This window comes from Uloborus diversus, chromosome 1 (assembly GCF_026930045.1).
Source record: "Uloborus diversus isolate 005 chromosome 1, Udiv.v.3.1, whole genome shotgun sequence".
Lineage (NCBI taxonomy): Eukaryota > Metazoa > Arthropoda > Arachnida > Araneae > Uloboridae > Uloborus > Uloborus diversus.
Window position 1 is genome coordinate 3645455 of NC_072731.1, and position 21425 is coordinate 3666879.

The following is a 21425-nucleotide window of genomic DNA, read 5'->3' on the forward strand; positions in this document are numbered from 1 at the left end:
ATAAAAATGATAAAGTTTGAAATGCATGAAAAAGAAAATCAAAGTTTAAAATATATTTCAAGTCCACAAAGCATTGAACCAAATCTAAAATCTCGAATGGGTTGTATTTAAATAAATCTTTACTTAAGTGAAAACTTTGTTATTATGAAAAATAATAATAATGATGATAGTTTCAATTATGAGCTGAAATACAGTTAATGATATGTCATGATTAGTACTAAAGAGTGAATTAACTGATGGTTTTAAAATTAATTTAATTGTAATATTCGTTGTCATGGTACAGATTCACATTAAGACTGAAAGAGTAATGAAAAATATAGCATAGTGGTTAGCATACGTTTTTGCTAACTCAAAGTTTGGGTGTTCGATTCCCAACTTCAACACTCTGTAAAAATAAAAATAATTAAATTCGTAGAAATAAAAAAATAAACCTCTCAATAGATGGCGCCATGAACGTTAAACACCGCATAAGTTAAAGCATAGCAACAGGTGTTGCCAACCGAAAACTAAAAACTCTGGTTGTCATGACAACAAGTGTTGCCATTCCAAAACCGAAACTCAAACAAGTGTTGCCATCCAAAAAGTAAAAACTTTGTGGATACCATGACAACAAGTTCAAAATATTCTAAGTCCGAAAACGCGGGAAAAATATCTAAAACGCGGGAAAAACCCTCGTCACCTTCTACGGGTTCTCGCGGCGGCCCCGGTCGTGGGGAGGGTCAACCCCAAGGTCGGGAGGGGGTGGGGAGGAAGTGGAGGAGGCGGTGGAGGCGGCATCAGGGAAGCGGAGGGATTGGGAGGCGGCTCATAGCCGCAGAGCCGCCTCTTGGGGCAGAACCGGCCTTATCTCCCTACTAATATTGATTTAATAATAATGTTTTAGGTATTCACAAATTGCTCGTCACCTGTACATTGATCAATACCATATTGTTATAAAACAGTTTTATAAGATACCAAAATTACAAGCCAATATAATGAGACCAAAAAATCCCAAACTAGATGAAGACTCGGAAAAGATCTTTTACGAGTCTCAAGAAAGAAAGAAGACATTCAGAGGTGAAAGGAGCGATTAGCAATGTTGCATTTTCCACTAGTGGAAAAGGTCTCACTTCCCAAATCCACCCCCCAAAGGTCAAATTAGAAATATTTTTTTGTGGTCCACTAAAGAGTCTTGATATTGGAAAATCATGAATAATGAATCTTTGGAAAATCATGAATAATGAATAATATTGATTTAATAATAATGTTTTAGGTATTCACAAATTGCTCGTCACCTGTACATTGATCAATACCATATTGTTATAAAGCAGTTTTATAAGATACCAAAATTACAAGCCAATATAATGAGACCAAAAATTCCCAAACCAGATGAAGACTCGGAAAAGATCTTTTACGAGTCTCAAGAAAGAAAGAAGACATTCAGAGGTGAAAGGAGCGATTAGCAATGTTGCATTTTCCACTAGTGGAAAAGGTCTCACTTCCCAAATCCACCCCCCAAAGGTCAAATTAAAAATATTTTTTTGTGGTCCACTAAAGAGTCTTGATATTGGAATTTTTTGGGCACGATTTCTTACAAAAGTAATTAACACAGTCGTCATTCTGCTGTTGTTTTTTTACCTTCGTCATCCAAGCTTTTGGAATCAATCTTTCGCTTTGAAAATCATTAACAGCCACAGTTTGTATACCTCAGTACCAAAGTGAAAATCAATTTTACTAGAAAAAAACTACTAGAACCGTGTGGGAATGTCGGGGAAGAACAATTAAAATTCATTTCTCTATCAAACTTAAGTTAAACTGGAAGTGGCAGATTATTACTGCTAATGATATCATTCTGGCTTCAGGCAAGAAATCTCAACTTCGAGCTGTCGTGCAAGATATATGATATAAATTATTTTACACTTTAACCGGCTGCAGGTCATTATTCTATGAAATAACTAGTTAAACCATGAAATACAAGAGAGTTTTACACTTTAACGGACACGATCAGTTAGTCCATGAAATAACTAGGTATTCTATAAAATAACGGATTTCATACTTTAACGGTAACAGATACATATTCAATTCCTTTTAATTTTGTTTACTTGTACAAACTTTTCCATATACGCATGTAATATACAGTCGAACCTCCATATATCGAAATAGCAAATTGCCGGAAAAAAATTCGATATATAGAAATTTTGATACATGGAAACGATCTTATTTTATCATAAAAGTATCCTAAAACATTAAAATAAAAGCTAATTTTCTTGTATGAAACTCAATTTATAATTTATACGAGCATCAGATTAAATGAAAGTTAATGATTAAAAAATTAACAGAAATTACATTTTTACGCCAACATACATCTTCGGCAATTCAACTTGATCGCAACATTAGGAGATTTTCCTTTCAACAATGTGATCGAGAGAAAAGTAAAAAATCAATCTAAACTTGAATGATTTTTACTGAAGCTAAGAAGACTAGGAATGATAATCAACAGACAAAAGGGATAACTTTAAATTGATTTTACAGTGTTACTGGTTACAACTAAGATTTAAAATAAACGTGAGAGAATTTAAGAACTTCAGAACGGAACAACGACTTAACTACACACCCTTCAATCCCAGATTCCTTATGAGTTCCGTAGCAACCTCTAGTGAACGTAATTTTCTCCTATAACCTTCATATTTCATGAGACACAGTCTAAAGGGGAAGAAAAATCTACGAATGTCTCGAAAAAAATTCAATATATAGAGATTTTTTCAATATATAGAAACAACTTTTCTATATAATGAAGAAAGAAATTTGCTGGGATTTCGATATATAGAAAATTTCGATGTGTAGAAGTTCGATATATGGAGGTTCGACTGTAGTTTTATAATTATCAATTTAAATGTAATGAACTCGGAAAACTTTTTCATTTAAAAGGTGGGTGTGTCATGCAGACCGATTAGACCAACCCTGATGATTAAGCGTTACCAACAAGCAGTTTATTATCAACAAGCAACAATGCACGCACAAAGTAGTTCACATACAGTGCGTCAAGGCTACCTACTCTTATTTTACAGTGAAGTAAGTTTTGTTGTCTTCCTGGTTCACTGTTGTTTACTATAGCGTGAAAAAAGCTGTTCATTGTTTTTGAAGCATAATTTATGTAGTTTATGAATTCGATAAGAAAACTAACGCCTTGTATCGTCATTTTTACTTCCTTTTACAAAAAAAGAAGAATTGTATTCGCAAAAAAAATTTCACTCAAAATTCGACCTTAATTTCCATTTTTCTCACCCCCGAATGAATGTTGAGTTTTTTTTTCGACTCGACCACACGTGGATATATGCTTTGAAACGTACAGACACCCGAAATATCCATTTTGACGACCCCCGAGTTAATGCCAACGAGTTTTCTCGTTACATCCGTATATACGTATGTATGTGGGTATGTGCGTATGTATCTCGCATAAGTCAAAAACGGTATGTCCTAGAAAGTTGAAATTTGGCACGTAGATTCCTAGTGGGGTCTAATTGTGCACCTTCTCTTTTGGTTGAATTTGGATGTTCCTAAGGGGTCTTTTACCCCTTTTCGGAGGGAAATCATTGTTAATTTCGATGTAAACTCATGTGGTGTTATAATTTGTCGGACACTTGGCGATATATCGCCAGTCTTTTGGTCGCCAAGTTTTATCGCCAACTTGGCGACAAATTTGGAGATTTTTTTTTTAAATTTGGTTTCACTTTGGCCACTGTTGTTGATATTTAGAGAGTAAACAATTGAATCACATTAAAATTGCCAATAATGTGGAAATGACATTATTAAATTGGAGTAAAAGGAAGTCGTGTGATGCACACATCAGCTGGTTTTCCCCTGTGATTTGATAACATTACAAAAGTAGACCTAGAGCAATAAGGTCATGAGATGCATATTATAGGACTCCGGTGTCCTTATTAATGCGCCGAAGGATAGGGTGGAGGAAGGGATCCTGTGTTGCATATACTGCACATATGTGCACGAACCACGCGCGGGAGTGAAACCGAAAAAATATTTTTTATTTTTTATTTTTAGCAGTTGCACTTGAACATAGGAATTGATTACGCAAAAAATCTCTCTCCATGTAATGCTCTGCCACTGTAGTGGATTTAGTGTTAACCAGGGTGCACCACGGGGAGGCCCACTACATTACGCTTAAAATATTGTCTTATCAGTATCCCGAATGTGGATGATTGATCTTCCTTTTTTCCCTTGAAGGAAATATGGAATTTTTAGTAACGATTTTTCTTGTCTTTCTATTAAACATACGAGTTTATTCAATTTTTTTAAAGTTTGATAGTACTTTTTGCCGTATTTTTTTTTCGAAGCACGTGTTCCTAATAGTTCCAAATCTCCTTACTTCATTAGGGTGATCTTGTTTGGCGCACTTTCTTAAAACATTTTTGCCTCTGAGGAGCTAAAGTTTCTCCAAATGCTTATAAGCGATTGCTGTTATGCTAATTCAGCACGGTTCTTTTGAATAAGAGGCTTTTAATTAGACCGCCTAATATCTCTATTTTTTGCGTTTTTTTATCAAAACTGTTATTACTTGGTATTAACTTTAATGTATTTTCGTGAGGAGTTAATCATGTTGCTATTGTAACTTGCTTTTTAAGAGATTTTCTTTTATTGGTTTTTAATGAACTCCGCTTAAAACGGTTTTACAGACGCAGTTATTAAAGAGGAAAAAACATCAAGTTTCCTCTATTATGTTTCTATTCTTTTTAAATAATTTTACGACTTTTGTGCCTCGAGTAACATTTAAATGCATGACTTTTATAAATCTTTCCTGCGGAACCGAGAATAGAGAAGTTTCAGTGTTTGTTAAAGGTTTTATTGGAACAGATGAAGCAAAGCTCTTTTTGTGCAGAGCCCTTTTCCAATGATTATTGAGCAATCACGATTGCTTATTGCTTTCATTTGACTGTTTTTGGCGTCCTATCATTTTATTTTCCCACCGCCACCCTCTGCAGCATCACCATCGACCGGCTCCTCACGATGCTGCACCTGTAGCGAAAGTCGTCTCCATGTTGCATCCAAGTCCTACACACACGCGCATATACACAACTACACACACACATACACGCGCACACAAACATAAACCTACACACACATACACCTACACACATAAACCTACACACACATACACATATCCCCTCCCCCACACACTCATTCATATACACAACTACCCACACACTTATGCCAGCACACAGAAACAAACACACATGCCTACACACACATACACATACCCCTACACACAAACACACATACCCCCACACACAAACACACACGCCTACATACACACACTCGTGATTGCGAAAAACACAATTTGAATTCAAGGTGTCAAAATTCAAATTAATTTTTATTATTTTTCTTTAAGTTTGAAAAATGCGTTATTGGCGTAATTATTACGTTCGTCCATCTTGCATCGGTTTACTCTATCAGTAATGTTTTTTATTCCTTTCCATGGGGCTGCGTTAGGCAATTTAGCCTTTTGCAAACCTAGTGCGACCCCCCGATGAGGCATCCAGTCTTTCACGTGCCACCATTAGGGCACTAAAAAAAAAATGTAGGCGAAATGTTATTTCTCTGTCCCCTGTCCTCAACACACATTTGTCAACTTTTGAACAAATTTATTGTGTTATGAAAGGGTCAAAAAAAAAGTAAATGAATAAATGTATAAATAAATAAAAAAAAATAAACAAAAATAAAAAAAATAAGTAAATAAATAAATAAATAAATAATATATGCATATGCATTATGATATAGTATAACTGTTTACTTGAATGAGCCATAACAATATTCTTAGCCATCTATTATCACTAGCTGCGTTGCCCGGCTTCGCACGGTCTACCTCGAAAATAAAAGTTATGTCAAGTGACGCATGTTCAGTAATCGGGCTTCAATTAGAGGAAGAAAAAAAATATTGTAAAATTTCCCGTTAAAATAATCATTCTTAAAGAAACAAATGGCAAATCAAAAATTCTCGAATAAATTAAACGCAACCGTCCATAAATAACTTTAGATGCCAAAACAAATGAAGGTTGGTGTTGGTGTCAGCGAGGTAAGGTCGGAATAGTCCGGAGAATGTTCAAAACCGTCCCAGCCAAAGCCGTGTAAGACTCCTCGTGGTTGACTACACAGGCGGCAACTTTCTATGAATAGGTTTACAAAAACCTGTACCACGCTGTGACAAATGTTTGGAAAATTACAGGAACAATGTCGAAAAATACTGTAAGGGTGGTAGATTTTTGTGCAAAAAATTTCTTTGTTCTATCTGTACTTGTTATTTTTTTAATTTCAAAACGGTACTTACTTTATAAACATCCCTCGTATATATATATATATATATATATATATATATATATATATATATGTAAGAACCGCCGCTCGGTTCTTATTACGAATCTTGTTTTCGCAAGTTGCAGTGTTGTGGCGTGATAATCTACCACGTAGGAAAAGGACAGAGCTACATTCACTAATCACATCTTTATTCTTGCATGGAATATAACAGCAGGAACTTCTCTTCTAACTAACTTGTTTAGTTGTGCCACGATTTTTATATAGGGAATATCATTAAGAGATTACAGATAATTATCCCTCGATCATGTGATCTCACGTGATCTATATAGGAGGAGCAGATTGCAATAACGAAATATTATTGGGCTTTGCACCGCAGACAGAGGCTGGCTTAAGTCTGGAGGGAAAAAAAGTGTCTGGTAGGTACTTTAAGGGGAATCTCATCTGAGCCCACAACATAGCCATATATGGTGTGAGAAGCATTTAAGTGTGTAATAAATAATGTCTGTGACTCATACGCGCTGACATATAAGTGAACAGAACTTAATATGGAAAAGGCCTAGCAAAGGATTTTTCATATTACATCCCCCCCTCCCCCAAAGAATACGACAGGATTGAATAAGGGGGGAAAATGAAGACGGGAAATTATCTGCAACCTCTTCCTTTTTTTTTCTTCACTCTGAAATGTTATAACATTATACACATTACACATACAATAACACTACAGTTACTAATAAAAACACAGTACAATTAAAATGACATTGTAGTTTGAGGTAAAATTATGTAACACTCAATACTTTTTGTAAGTTCTCTACATAATTCAACATATGTACTCAACATTCTTTCTTATTTTAGCTCAACGATGAACAATAAAATTATTTCACTCGTGAGATAGCTTGAAGTTGCTCGGTACATTATATTTCCTCAGTTTAGATATATGAACTGTTTGTGTTTTTTCCTTGGTATGCGCATTCGGTTTGTTAATTTCATAATTAACATCTGAAATTTTTTGAAGAATTTTATATGGTCCACTGAATGGTTGAGACAGTTTTCGAGAATTAGGGTATTTGAATTCTTCATATATGACAGTGTCATTTGTGTTAAAAGTTTTGTCCACAAATCTTGCATCGTAGTATATCTTATTTCTTTCGTGGTATTCTTTAGTTCTTTCAACTGCCAATTTCCTTGCTTGTTCGACCGGAGGATATATGTCTTCTTTTATTGGATTTTCAAAAGGTACAATACCATACATTAAATATGAAGGAGGAAACTTTGTTACTGAGTGTGGAGTCAAGTTGTATTCTTGAGTCACTTGCTCCAGTAATTTAGGCCAAGGAACTTTTTTAGAAGTTTCATTTACTTTACACTTTAATCGAGTGACAATTGTTTGGTTTAGTCTTTCCACTTTGCCATTACATTCTGGCCTGTGTGCTGTAGTCAACAATTGTTTAATTTTATTGTGCTTTAGAAACTTCTTAAAATGGGAAGACGTAAATGCCGGATTCTTATCACTCAAAATACTTTTAGGCACTTGTACGCTGAAGACTTGCTTAAGAAAGTTAATGTATGTTTCAGAAGTAATTGACTTTGACGCAAAAGACCACATATATCTTGAATGATGGTCAATGATTAATGTCATATACTTTTTAGTGGAATTGTAGTAATTGAAACCAGCCACACTATCTACTGCAACAAGATCAAATGCTTTTTCAACCGGAGGCATGGATTGTAGCAAGCCAAATCTTTTTTGCCGAGGTTTTTTATTTACCTGACACGTATGACAATGCTTGTTAAAATTAGTTATGTCTATTGTTATATTTTGCCAATAGTAAACAGGCGTAAGTAAATTAATTGTTTTTTGAATTCCTGGATGTCCAAATTTTTCATGGACAGTTTTGAGTAGTTTATATCTTAAGGAGAATGGAACAACGATTCTCGTAAAACCCTTTCTCCGCAGGCATAAAATATTATTAATTTCAATGAAATTACCCGTTAAATTGTCATTTTTTTGAGCCTCTTTAATTTCCTCCAGCTGTAGTAGATGTGAAGCTTGGGTTCCAGTAACTGTTACTGCATCTTCCTCTTTTAGATTACTTTTAGGTATGTCTCTAGAGAGCATATCAGCCTCCAAATTCATGGTACCTTTCGTGTACCTAATATCATAGTCATACATGCTTAATAATAAGGACCATCGGAACAAACGTCCTTTTAAATTTTTTACATTTTTGAGCCAAACTAACGAGGCGTGATCAGTATGTATGGTAATTTTTCGACCAAAAAGATAGTGATGGAATTTGTTTAAAGAATCGACTACAGCCAGACATTCCAGCTCCGTAATTCCATAATTTTTTTCATAATCCTTTAAAGAGCGGGAATGGAAAGCTATAGGATGTAAGGTACCAGAATCATCAGGCTGTTTCAGTACTGCTCCCACACCAAGTTGACTCGCGTCAACACAAATATGACATTCTTTGCTAGGATCAAATATTTTTAAAATAGGTTTACAAATTAATGAATTTTTCAAAACTTCAAACGCTTCCTGGCACTCATCTGTCCATTGCCAAGTTGTGTCTTTTTTCAGCAAACGATTTAATGGATTTCTAATAGTCGCATACTTGTTTATAAATTTGTGATACACATTTATTGACCCCAAAAATCTTTGAAGAGATTTGATATTGGTTGGTGGTTGCAATTTTTTAATAGCTTCAATATTACTATTATCTGGGGTAACAATTCCATTACAAATTTCATAACCTAAAAATTCGATTTTTGTCTGTAAAAAAGAGCATTTAGAAGCTTTTAGCTTAATATTTTCTGTCCTGCACATTTCAAAGATTTGTTTAAGGTGATTTAAATGTTCTGTAAGAGTCTCAGAAAAAATAATTATATCATCAAAATAGTTAGTTGCAAATTTAATTTTTTGTTTTGTCAGAATTCGGCGCAGAGTTCTCTGGAAAATACTTCCGGAATTTTTCCAACCAAACGGTAATTTATTCCACTCATATAGGCCACTGTTAGTGACAAATGCAAGCTTTTCTGTATCTTGGGGATGTACGGGTATATGCCAATATCCCGACGCCATGTCTAATTTTGAGAAATATCGGCTTTTTCCTAATTTATCTATGAGTGTTTCTATTAACGGCAATGGTTCTGCATCTGATTTTGTAATTTGGTTCAATTTCCTGTAGTCTATGCATAATCGACTTTTTTTATTTTCGTCTTTTTTAAAAACTAGTGTAACAGGTGCACTATAAGGACTTGAGCTCTCTTTTATTATTTTTGCTTTTAGCAATTCTCGAATTTGATTGTCAATTTCTTCCTGTTGTTTAGGGGACGTTTTATATGCCCTTAATGTCACCGGTAAGTCTGATGTTAACCTTACCCGTTGTGGTTCAATTCTAATAGTTCCAACATCATACTTATTTATCGAAAATATATCGTCATAATTTTGGAGCATTTCCTTCAGATCCGCATTTTCTCCGTTTTCCGATTCCCCGTTGATTGACTGACGTGAGCGTAGGCCTCCACCCCCGCAATCCAACACGGAAACCTTAGAAAAATGAAGAGGATCATTTATTTCGCTTCTCCAAATTTTCTTTTTTTCTTTCTTAGGATATTCTGAAGTGGTTTCACTGTTGTTAGCGGTTAACTCCGAAAAACACTGTTTCGATGTCTTGAAGCAAAAAATCCTCTTGCGGATGAAGCATGGTATTATCTTACGCAAATCACTCAATGCTGTAAAAATTTTAAAATGCTACAGCTCTGCCCTCATTTATCATCCTACCGGCTTGTAAGAACCGCCGCTCGGTTCTTATTACGAATCTTGTTTTCGCAAGTTGCAGTGTTGTGGCGTGATAATCTACCACGTAGGAAGAGGACAGAGCTACATTCACTAATCACATCTTTATTCTTGCATGGAATATAACAGCAGGAACTTCTCTTCTAACTAACTTGTTTAGTTGTGCCACGATTTTTATATAGGGAATATCATTAAGAGATTACAGATAATTATCCCTCGATCATGTGATCTCACGTGATCTATATAGGAGGAGCAGATTGCAATAACGAAATATTATTGGGCTTTGCACCGCAGACAGAGGCTGGCTTAAGTCTGGAGGGAAAAAAAGTGTCTGGTAGGTACTTTAAGGGGAATCTCATCTGAGCCCACAACATAGCCATATATGGTGTGAGAAGCATTTAAGTGTGTAATAAATAATGTCTGTGACTCATACGCGCTGACATATAAGTGAACAGAACTTAATATGGAAAAGGCCTAGCAAAGGATTTTTCATATTACATATATATATATATATATATATATATATATATATATATATATATATTATTGAAATATATATATATATATAATATATGATATATATATATATAATATATATATATATATATTATATATATATATATATATATATATATATATATATATATATCACGGGCGGATCCGGAAATGTTTTTAAGGGGGGTCAAGTTTCAATGGGTAGACTTCCATCGCAAAAAAAGTATCAGTTAAGCAGGTGTGCCCATCCCTCCAAGTGTGATGGAGCTTCCCCCATATGCTACAGAGCACCCTCCACCCCAAATGAGACAAAACTCCTTTCAAATTGCCACCCCCCTCCTAAAACTTCCAATGGCGTAACCTGCACCATGGATCACATTTCCTCAAATTTTCGTAAAAAGCCACATTTCTTTAGGCAGACAGGTTGGTCACGTTGGAAAAAACACGCGCACACACACCATATGCATGGTTTGAGATGAAATAGTGCTCTGAAAAACGTTAAGCGCATTAGAGACGATTATTCTTTGGAAAAGTAACGAAAAACTCAAAATAGCAGTAGGACAGTAAACGAACCTTTGAATTATGATGAGCTGAGAAGAAATATCTTGCTTTGCAGAACTAAGTTTTAAAAAAAATGGTTAACATTTATTCCATGTACTATTTTTTCGAATTAAAAAAATTGAGTTTTAAAAATTATCTCAATAAAATTCTTGTCACAGGGGGGCCAGAAGACCCTTTGACACTCCACTGATATATATATATATATATATATTTATTTATTTATTTATTCATAATTGATGAGTAATTAATTTTTGAAATTCGTTAAAAAGCATTTCATTTTACTTGCCGGCAGTGCTTTAAAAAACTGAAATTCCATGGAAGTTACGGAGTAAGGTATAATATCTCATTTTAGTGCGGTTTCATTTGATGTATTTTCGAGAAAAAAAAATTCACAAAATTTTTAAATTTAAACTTTGATTTTCTTGTTAGGATAGTGTCTTTTAAGAAATTAAAAAATATTTTTAGTGTATTTTAATGAATACATAAATACATTCAAGAATGTTCATGGTGGGACCATGAAAGGACAGCTATCACAGTAGTTACTAAAATATTGCAATCAAGGGTCCGACATTAAATGCTGTAACTACCAATCCATTCCTAGTCCTTCTCTAAAAATGTTTGTATGTAGTCGTTAAAACAAATTAAAAATCATTTATTTTTTCCAAAATTTTTAGAGGATGCTATCACAAAAAGTGTTACAATTTTGAGGGATTTTTTGAGCAATCACGATTGCTTATTGTTCTCACTTGACTGTTTTTTGATGTCCTTTGATTTTATTTTCCCACCGCCAACCTCCGCACCATCACCGTCGACCGGCTCCTCACCATTGTGCTCCTACAGCGAAAGCCGTCTCCAGGTTGCATCCATGTCCTACACACACGCGCATACATACACAACTACACGCACACGCACACACACACACATACACACACACATACACACACGCATACATACAGACACCTACACATACACACACACAAAAACATACATACATACATACATACACACAACTACTCACGCATTCATGCATACATACAGACACCTACACATACACACACAAAAACATACACACAGAAAAAACATACACACACACATACACACAACTACCCACACATTCATGCCTGCACACACACAAAAACATATGCCTACACACATACACATACCCCCACACACACACATTCATACACACAACTACCCACACACTTATGCCAGCTCACAGGCACAAACACACATGCCTACACACACATACACATACCCTCTACACACAAACACACATACCCCCACACACAAACACACACGCCTACATACACACACTCGTGATTGCGAAAAACATAATTTGAATTCAAGATGTCAAAATCCAAATTATTTTTTTTTTAATTTTATTATTATTTTTATTATTATTATTATTATTATTATTATTGTTTTGAAAGCTATTCAAGTTACGTATTAAATTAAAGGCCATGCAATTCTCTTTGAAACGAAACAATAACAATGATTACAACTCTGTTTCTCACAACTTGAACTGCGATGCACAAAGAATTTAACACTGCCATTAGTTGAAGAGGGGAGAGGAAAGGCGCCCCCCCCTCTCTCTCTTTTGCCAATAACGGTTATTGGCGGTGGGCCAATATAAGGATTCCCCTTCTTTTTTCCACAAGCTGATATAATGGGGGCCCAGCAGAAATTAAATCGTCCAATGGCAGACGTCTTGTCAATAAAGACACGCTACAAAAATTATCTTCCATTTGGTTCTCAGCTAAGTCGCCATCTTACATCAATTACTAGCTGCGTTGCCCGGCTTTGCACGGTCTACCTCGAAAATAAAGCTGCTTCAAGTGGCACAAGTTCAACAATCAGTCTTACATAGAAGAAAGGAAAAGTAGTATAAAAATTTCCCTCTACATGTAGAAAAGAGCTACCTTATGACTCACTAGTGGTACCCGCATGGCTTTGCCCGTCATAGAAAAATTAAAAGGTCTTTCGGTTCGACTGTATTTACAAATAATGTATGGTGAATTTTCTCGCCAATTGGCTTGTACCCATGTTACGGTTCTACGTTATGATAATTTCGTATCTCGCCAATTGGCTTGTGCCCATGTTACGGTTCCACATTATGATAATTTCGTAATTTACTCGTCCATCTTATGATTTTTTTGTTCTTAAAATTGGAATAGAAAAAGAACCGTATCGAATTTTCGAAAAATCGCTTCGAGGTGCACACCCCCATGCTACAAACTAACTTTGTGCCAAATTTCATGAAAATCGGCCGAACGGTCTAGGCGCAATGCGCGTCACAGAGATCCTGATAGACAGTGAGAGATCCGGACAGAGAGACTTTCATTTTTATTATTAGTAAAGATTCCAAAAATTCAGTCTTGTAATCCATGAAACGTAAACATTCCGTTTCATGGATTTTTTTGGCTTTCGCCCTCCATAAGGGCGAGAAAAACCCTATGGGAATTCCTGAGCATCAAAGGACCTCTGTGGCAAATTTGGCAAAAATCCGAAGTAAACTGGATTTGTAAAAGGAACACCAGACACACTGCCATTTTTATATAGATAATCAGTTTCACTATGGCTAACTGTTAAAAACGGCAGTTGTGGTTCATTTGAAATTCAGTAGTAATTCAATTTTTTTTCTTTTTTTGTCTACATATTAGGTTCCGTTACAAAGTACTTCTTTCATTGAGGCAGTACTCATCTAAGAGAGGGGAGAAAAATCTGACGTCTAATTTGTAGTCCAAATTGCGGAACTTAGATAAGTTACAACAAAGATCATAAACCCAGGTTTGAAGCTATAATCCACGCTGCAGTCTGCTTTCCTTGCGCTAACAAGACATAAAGTAGGCTTAAAGTGAGAAAACACTTAACTTTTCTCGTGTCTGCAAATAAGAATGGCCCTCTGATGGGCAGAGGGAAGTTACCAAACCTGGAGGTCGCCATGTTTGGTTTCCTCTTTTGTGTGCAATAGGGAAATTCCATTCATAAAAAAAATATATATATTAATTTGAATTTTCGGCATCTTGAATTCAAATTATGTTTTTCGCAATCACGAGTGTGTGTATGTAGGCTTGTGTGTTTGTGTGTGGGGGGTATGTGTGTTGTGTGTAGGGGTGTGTGTGTAGGCATGTGTGTTTGTGTCTGTGTGCAGGCACATAAGTATGTGAGTAGTTGTGTGTATGAATGTGTATGTAGCATGTGTGTTTGTGTCTGTGTGCTGTCATAAGTTTGTGGGTAGTTGTGTGTATGAATGTGTGTGTGTGGGGGGGGGTATGTGTATGTGTGTGTAGGCATATGTGTTTGTGTCTGTATGCAGGCATGAATGTGTGGGTAGTTGTGTGTATGTGTGTGTGTTTTTGTGTGTGTGTATGTGTAGGTGTCTGTATGTATGCATGAATGTGTGAGTAGTTGTGTGTATGTTTTTGTGTGCGTGTGTATGTGTAGGTGTCTGTATGTATGCGTGTGTATAGGTGTATGTGTGTATATGTGTTTGTGTGTGTGTATGTATGGCGTGTGTGCGTGTAGTTGTGTATGTATGGGCGTGTGTGTAGGACATGGAAGCAACCTGGCGACGGCTTTCGCTATAGGAGCAGCATCGTGAGGACCCGGTCGACGGTGATGGTAAAATAAAATCAAAGGACATCAAAACAGTCAAGTGAGAGCAATAAGCAATCGTGATTGCTCAAAAAAAAAAAAAAAAAAGACTATACTATTCGACAAAAATCAGCTAAATCAATGAAGGCATCGAATGAATTATTCTGGTCTGGTTTAGGTGTTAGCGTTTGTGTGTAACTTCGCATTTTCGAGCATTAATTTTTTGATGTCATGCATTAAATTTTGCAACATTTTACTCTAATTGGTGTGGTAATTACGCCAAGCGGAAAATTTTTTCGACAAGTAAAAAATTTAATACAAAAATCAAAATAAACTATGGATAAATTAAATAACCGAGAGAATGTTCTTTCTGCACCATGAAATGATGTTATGATAATTTATAGTAACTTACGAAGTCTAATAACATACTGGCAAAGAAAATACAATGTTTTTACTTTCTTCTATATCTAATTTCTGTGTTCCTGCGTTTTTAGTGCTTAATTTTTTAAATATTTACCGGAAGAGCCTCGAACTCCATCCGATCCTCTAATATAGAAAAAAATACTAGATATTAGTGAATATTTTCGAATTTTGTCTGATTTGGACGTTTTGAAGTGTGCTGAGTCCTATAGACATAGAAATATCGAAGCATATGTCCTGAGACATACAAATAGAAGGTGTATGTTTGAAAAATGAATTTGTTTCAAAAAGAAACTTGGTTTCGCTTTTTGTGTGCTACTGGAATGTAGTATGAGTTCTTACACTAGTAAAGTTGTCAATTTAAATGCCATAGAGGTTTGTTTTTTGACTAATTACTTGTAAGTTTTCTATATTTCATGTAATTAAGCATATATTAAAACTTAGCAAGAAAAAAATAAATAATATAAATTTCATAAACAAAATTAAAAAAGAAAATTTCGTCAATGTTTCAGAATTCCTTATTTTCCGTTTTCACAAATCCAAAACAGGAGTGTTTCTATCTATATAGTGGCGGACAAACAGAAAAAAAAACTGAATTATTTGAAAAAATTCACATTTTTGCACATTTCTCGTTCAATAAGAGTCCAATTGTTCTGTAACTTTTGTCACATAAAAGGCATGCTTCAGCTAGCAAGTTTCAATAAAAGTTGAATCATCCATGCATTTTGAGGACTAGCAAACTTGAACATGGGAATTAATTTGAAATTTTCACAACAATAGTTTCGGTGGTAATTCAATTTTACATCCAAAAAATTTTTTGTACTTGAGTCACTTTACTTCATTACGCCTGATATATGCTTGGTTCATAAAAGTTTTTTCTGCATTTTTAACACATCGTGTACTTGAAGGGCTGCCAAGTCCTGCAAAAGAAATTGCTTATTAGAAGTTAAAATTGCAACAAGATCACAGACTCTGATATTTAAGTAAAAGTTCTCAATTTTGTTACCAACTAATCAACTTTGAAATTTAAAAAAATCTTCTTTTTACCTTTAACTCTCTACACCGTACCCGTACTATATCAATTAATTATGTTCCTCAACCAGTGTGTTAGCTGCTGAATGGTTCAGTAAAACTGTACTACAGAAGATATTCCGCTTGCTTTAGCTTTAGCTCAATTTCTCTGGAAAGAAACTGATACGAAGCAAAGAAACCAAAAATGGCGAGGCTCCTTTGTAGCTTCGCATCCGGTGGTAGTTTCATTAGCAAGTTGTAATTGTTTGGGTGTGACCACAGGCACGATCGTATATCGTGGCCAGCGCAAATAGATGTCAAAAGGAACCCACCGTTCCATCCTGACGAACGGTCACCCTTCGACCCCTCTCCCGCCAACCGACCATCACTCTTATTAACAAGACGTACCCCCCTTTTCGCGGCGAACAGCGAATTCTTGAGCGAAAATGCGGTTTCTTCAAAGCAGCATTTACGTGTCGCGGGAGGGTGGTTTAATTCAGGCGCAAGTGATTTCATAATTTGCGGACCGCTAAATGGATACGGAATTGCAAACACGACTTACACAATGTATGCACTCACACCGTGGGCAAGCTGTTTCGTTATTTTTTAAGCAATTTTAGGGACCGTAAAAACAAAAGGACATTGGTTGTTTCGTTGCGGCTTGTTGGTAAACTATTTGACGAGAAAGGTTCTTAAAAGAAATGTATATAGTAACTAACCAAAGATTACTAATTTGTTTTTGACATTCTGACGTTGGTTTTATGATATCCGCAATATCTGGTTAACGCATTGTCCTACGAGTTCATGTACCGGGTCCCCGTAACTTTAGGGGCACCAAAATAGTACATATTTCGTTGCCCTCCCCCCTTTTTAGCACATCTTACATTATATTCCTCCCCCCCCCCCCCATTTTAATGGGACTAATCCACAATGCATAGATATGAATGTATGACTTTGTTTTCTAGTGTATAGCAATAATTTTGAAAATGTTCGGTGTATTGCATATACGGATTTTTTCATGAAGGCCACCGACATTTACCAGGACCTGGCGTCACTTTGGTTTGATCGGGTCTGGATGCACTTGGTATTCGTTTGATCCACAATTCTTGAATTTGATATATGAAAGCTAGATGAATCACTGCTTTTACGCGGTTTCAATTACCTTTTTCCTAGAAAACTGTTCGTAAACGGAGAGTCAGGCACAGAATTCCAAACCTCTACTTTAGGTAAACCGGCGGCTTTAACCACGTGTTGAAAGAAATTTCCCAAGAATCGTTCTTGGTATGTCAAGGGAACAATTAGTGGGGGCTTCCATTTCGTCCCGAGCAAGTTGTAGCACCTAAATGCAATGAAGTATATAAGATAATCATTGATTTTTTCTCTCGATTTGTTATGGAAGTTCCTAACAAATTTGATCTTCCACATTTTTTTAGCAGGTCTCGAAACATTGTAATGATGTCCTGATTCAAATTTTCACTTATATGATCGTACAGGGTCAGTTAGAGTAAAGAGAAACATGGAATGAATGCAAACAAACTCTATTCCCACACTTGTGGTCGTTTTTGAAACGAAACTGTTTTAACGTGAATACTAAGTGACATACGGAAGAAATTCTGGGAGTTCTGCGAATTTCCAAACAATCGCGCCATCATTTTTTGTAGAGGGCACTGGAGAAAAAGCTGTTTTTTCAAGTTGAGTGATCATTTATTACCCTCTCCAGCAGGTCCACAAATGCGAAGAAACTGGCTTCGAATCTTTTTACTTGTCACGTGGAAAGTTCTTAAAAACATTTATTTATGAATTTCTACTTCTGAACTATTTTTTAATGAGCAAATTAGCTGTTTCCCCGCAAATATTGTACTATGGGGTAGATCAAAACAACAAAGTTTTTCCCCTCTCCCCAACTTTTCTGGAAAATTTAATGTTAATGACACTTTTGTGTAAATTTTACATAAATTCAATGCATAATTTAATTTGTTTTGTGATTTTTCTTTTTAAATGATTTCAGATTACATTTGAAAGACTCAGCGGGTCGCATACGACATGCAGATCAGTTTGGTTACTGTTGGTGTAGAACTTTCTAAGTTTCTAAACAGATGATCTATAGTGCGATTACCTACCTAACATCAACCTCGTGGAGATATAAATGGAGTTTTTCCTTTAACGCCACAGTCTCTGAGGCAAAGGAAAACACGCCTGAGACACATGGAGGGGACATGATTTCATTCCCCAAGAAGTCAAACTTGTTGACGAATAAGTCAACATTTTCCTACCCATTTACTCTAGTGTTTCTTTTAAATGCATAGTCTCTGGGGAACACTCTGGGGTAATAGGAGATATGATTTCATTCGCCTACAAGTCACAAGTCAACATTTTCCAACCCAGTTTTACTCCAGTGTTTCTTTTTACCCCCATAGTCTCTGGGGTAAAGGAAAACACGCCTGAGACACATGGAGGGGACATCATTTCATTCGCCAACAAGTCAAACTTGTTGACGAATAAGTCAACATTTTCCTACCCATTTACTCTAGTGTTTCTTTTAAATGCATAGTCTCTGGAGAACACTCTGGGGTAATAGGAGATATGATTTCATTCGCCTACAAGTCATAAGTCACCATTTTCCAACCCAGTTTTACTCCAGTGTTTCTTTTTACCCCCATAGTCTCTGGGGTAAAGGAAACACGCTGGAGTAATAGGAGACATGATTTAGTTCGCTAGCAAGTCATACAGTCAACATGTTCCGACCCAATTACTGTTTGACTATGGATTGTATGGAATTGGCAAACATCCAGCTATAAGGCGACTCCATCTGAATGAGGGGAAAACTAAAAATTTTATGCGCGTATTCCGCTCATTTGAATGAGACTCTGCTTAATTTAGAGGCTAACATACATCTGCAAAATCTGACATCCCTGAAAACTAATAAATGCTTTTATTTCCGCGTGTAAGTCGGATGTTTGTCTTTCCATACAATCCGTGGTTAGACAGTACACCAGCATTTCCTTCAACCCCATAGTCTCTGCGGTAAGGAAACACGCTGGGGTAATAGGAAACATGATTTCATTCGCCAATAAGTCATAAATCAACATCTTCCTACCCAGTCACTCTAGTGTTTCTTTTACCCGCATAGTCTCTGGGGTAAAGTAAACACGCTGGGGTAATAGGAAACATGGTTTGTTCTCTAGCAAGTTATAAAGTCAGCAATTCCCTATACCCAGTTGCTCTCAGAAAGTTTAGTCTTGGACACAATGAGACCAAAATTTTAAGTCTCGGTTCATCTTTATCTTTACTAAGAGTAAAGCTGAAAGTCTCTCTCTCCGTAGGACGTCTGTAGGATGTCTGGCTGTCTGGATCTCTGTGACGCGCATAGCGCCTAGACCGTTCGACCGGTTTTCATGAAATTTGGCACAAAGTTAGTTTGTAGTATGGAGGTGTGCACCTTGAAGCGATTTTTCGAAAATTCGATGTGGTTCTTTTTCTATTCCAATTTTAAGAACAAAAATATCATAAGATGGACGAGTAAATTACGAAATTACCATAACGTGGAACCATAACATGGGCACAAGCCAATTGGCGAGATACGAAATTATCATAACGTGGAACCGTAACATGGGCACAAGCCAATTGGCGAGAAAATTCACCATACATTATTTGTAAATGTACAGACGAACCAAAAAACCTTTTAATTTTTCTATTGCGGGCAAAGCCGTGCGGGTACCACTAGTCCGAAATGAAGGGAAAGATCCAAAGTTGAAACATTGAAATTCCTTTCATATCGTCGTCTGCTTCGATGCAGGAAATCAAATTTGACACTCGTCATGCACGGAAGACGTATCAAACAATACGCCCCAACTTTTTCTGGCACTGTATCATTTTCCTCGGTCTCTTCGGGGATTCAATTTCGACAGGTCGAAAGGGTGGATCAATCACGCCTACGAATAGCGCGGCACACCCCTGCCTCGATGCTTTCCGAATATTGAATCATGGTCACGGAAGTTTGATCTGGAGCGCGACAAGGGATTGCGTGATCCATCAATCAGTCGTGATTTCAGTTGCTCGTTTCTCAATTTTTAAAGCATAAGACTTTCCAAGTGCTTCCCAAACTTTCTCTTTGGTGAACCAAACTCACTGTTCAGTGATTGGGAATATCATTGGGTCACTGCGATGCGTTGCTGTTTTCAGTTTTTTTTTTTTTTTTTTTTGAGCAATCACGATTGCTTATTGCTTTCATTTGACTGTTTTTGGCGTCCTATCATTTTATTTTCCCACCGCCACCCTCCGCACCGTCACCGTCGACCGGCTCCTCACGATGCTGCTCCTGTAGCGAAAGCCGTCTCCAGGTTGCGTCCATATCCTACACACACGTGCATACATACACAACTACACACACACGCACACACACACATATACACACAAACACATACACACACATACAAATACACACGCATACATACAGACACCTGCACATACACACAACTACCCACACTTTCGTGCCTTCACACAAACACAAACACATATGCCTACACACACATACACATACCCCCCCCCATACACACATTCATACACACAACTACCCACACACTTATGCCTGCACACAGACACAAACACACATGCCTACACACGCATATGCATACCCCCTACACACAAACACACATGCCTACACACGCATACGCATACCACCTACACACAAACACACATACCCCCCCCCCACACACAAACACACCCTCGTGATTGTGAAAAACATAATTTGAATTCAAGATGTCAAAATTCAAATTAATTATTTTTATTTTACCTTCCAGTTATGTTTCTGAGATCATAAGATCATTAATTTCAGTGGAATCTCGTCTATCCTGATCTCCGGATCAATTATGCAGCTTTAAATAATTAATATTTAAGTGCACCGAGCATTCGTTTTTTATTTTCACTCAATGCACAGGTCATGCATAGATTGTACAGTAAATTATGGTGAGCTAGCTAAAACCACTGCAGCTGAACTAGAGTGATAAACGGTTTAGATGATACATACGTGTTTGAACCAGAAAACAGTATGAGAAATTGTTTAGGTATTTTTAACCTCTTCAGACCTGGTGTCCGGTATACCGGACATACTTTAAACAGCTGCTAATCATTTAATAATTGATTTAATTAGTTGATTTTTTTTTGTAGTTGACTCTTTACATTCCACTTATTATAATTTGTGAAATAATTTTTCGTTTTGGGATTGACAACACTGACATATAAG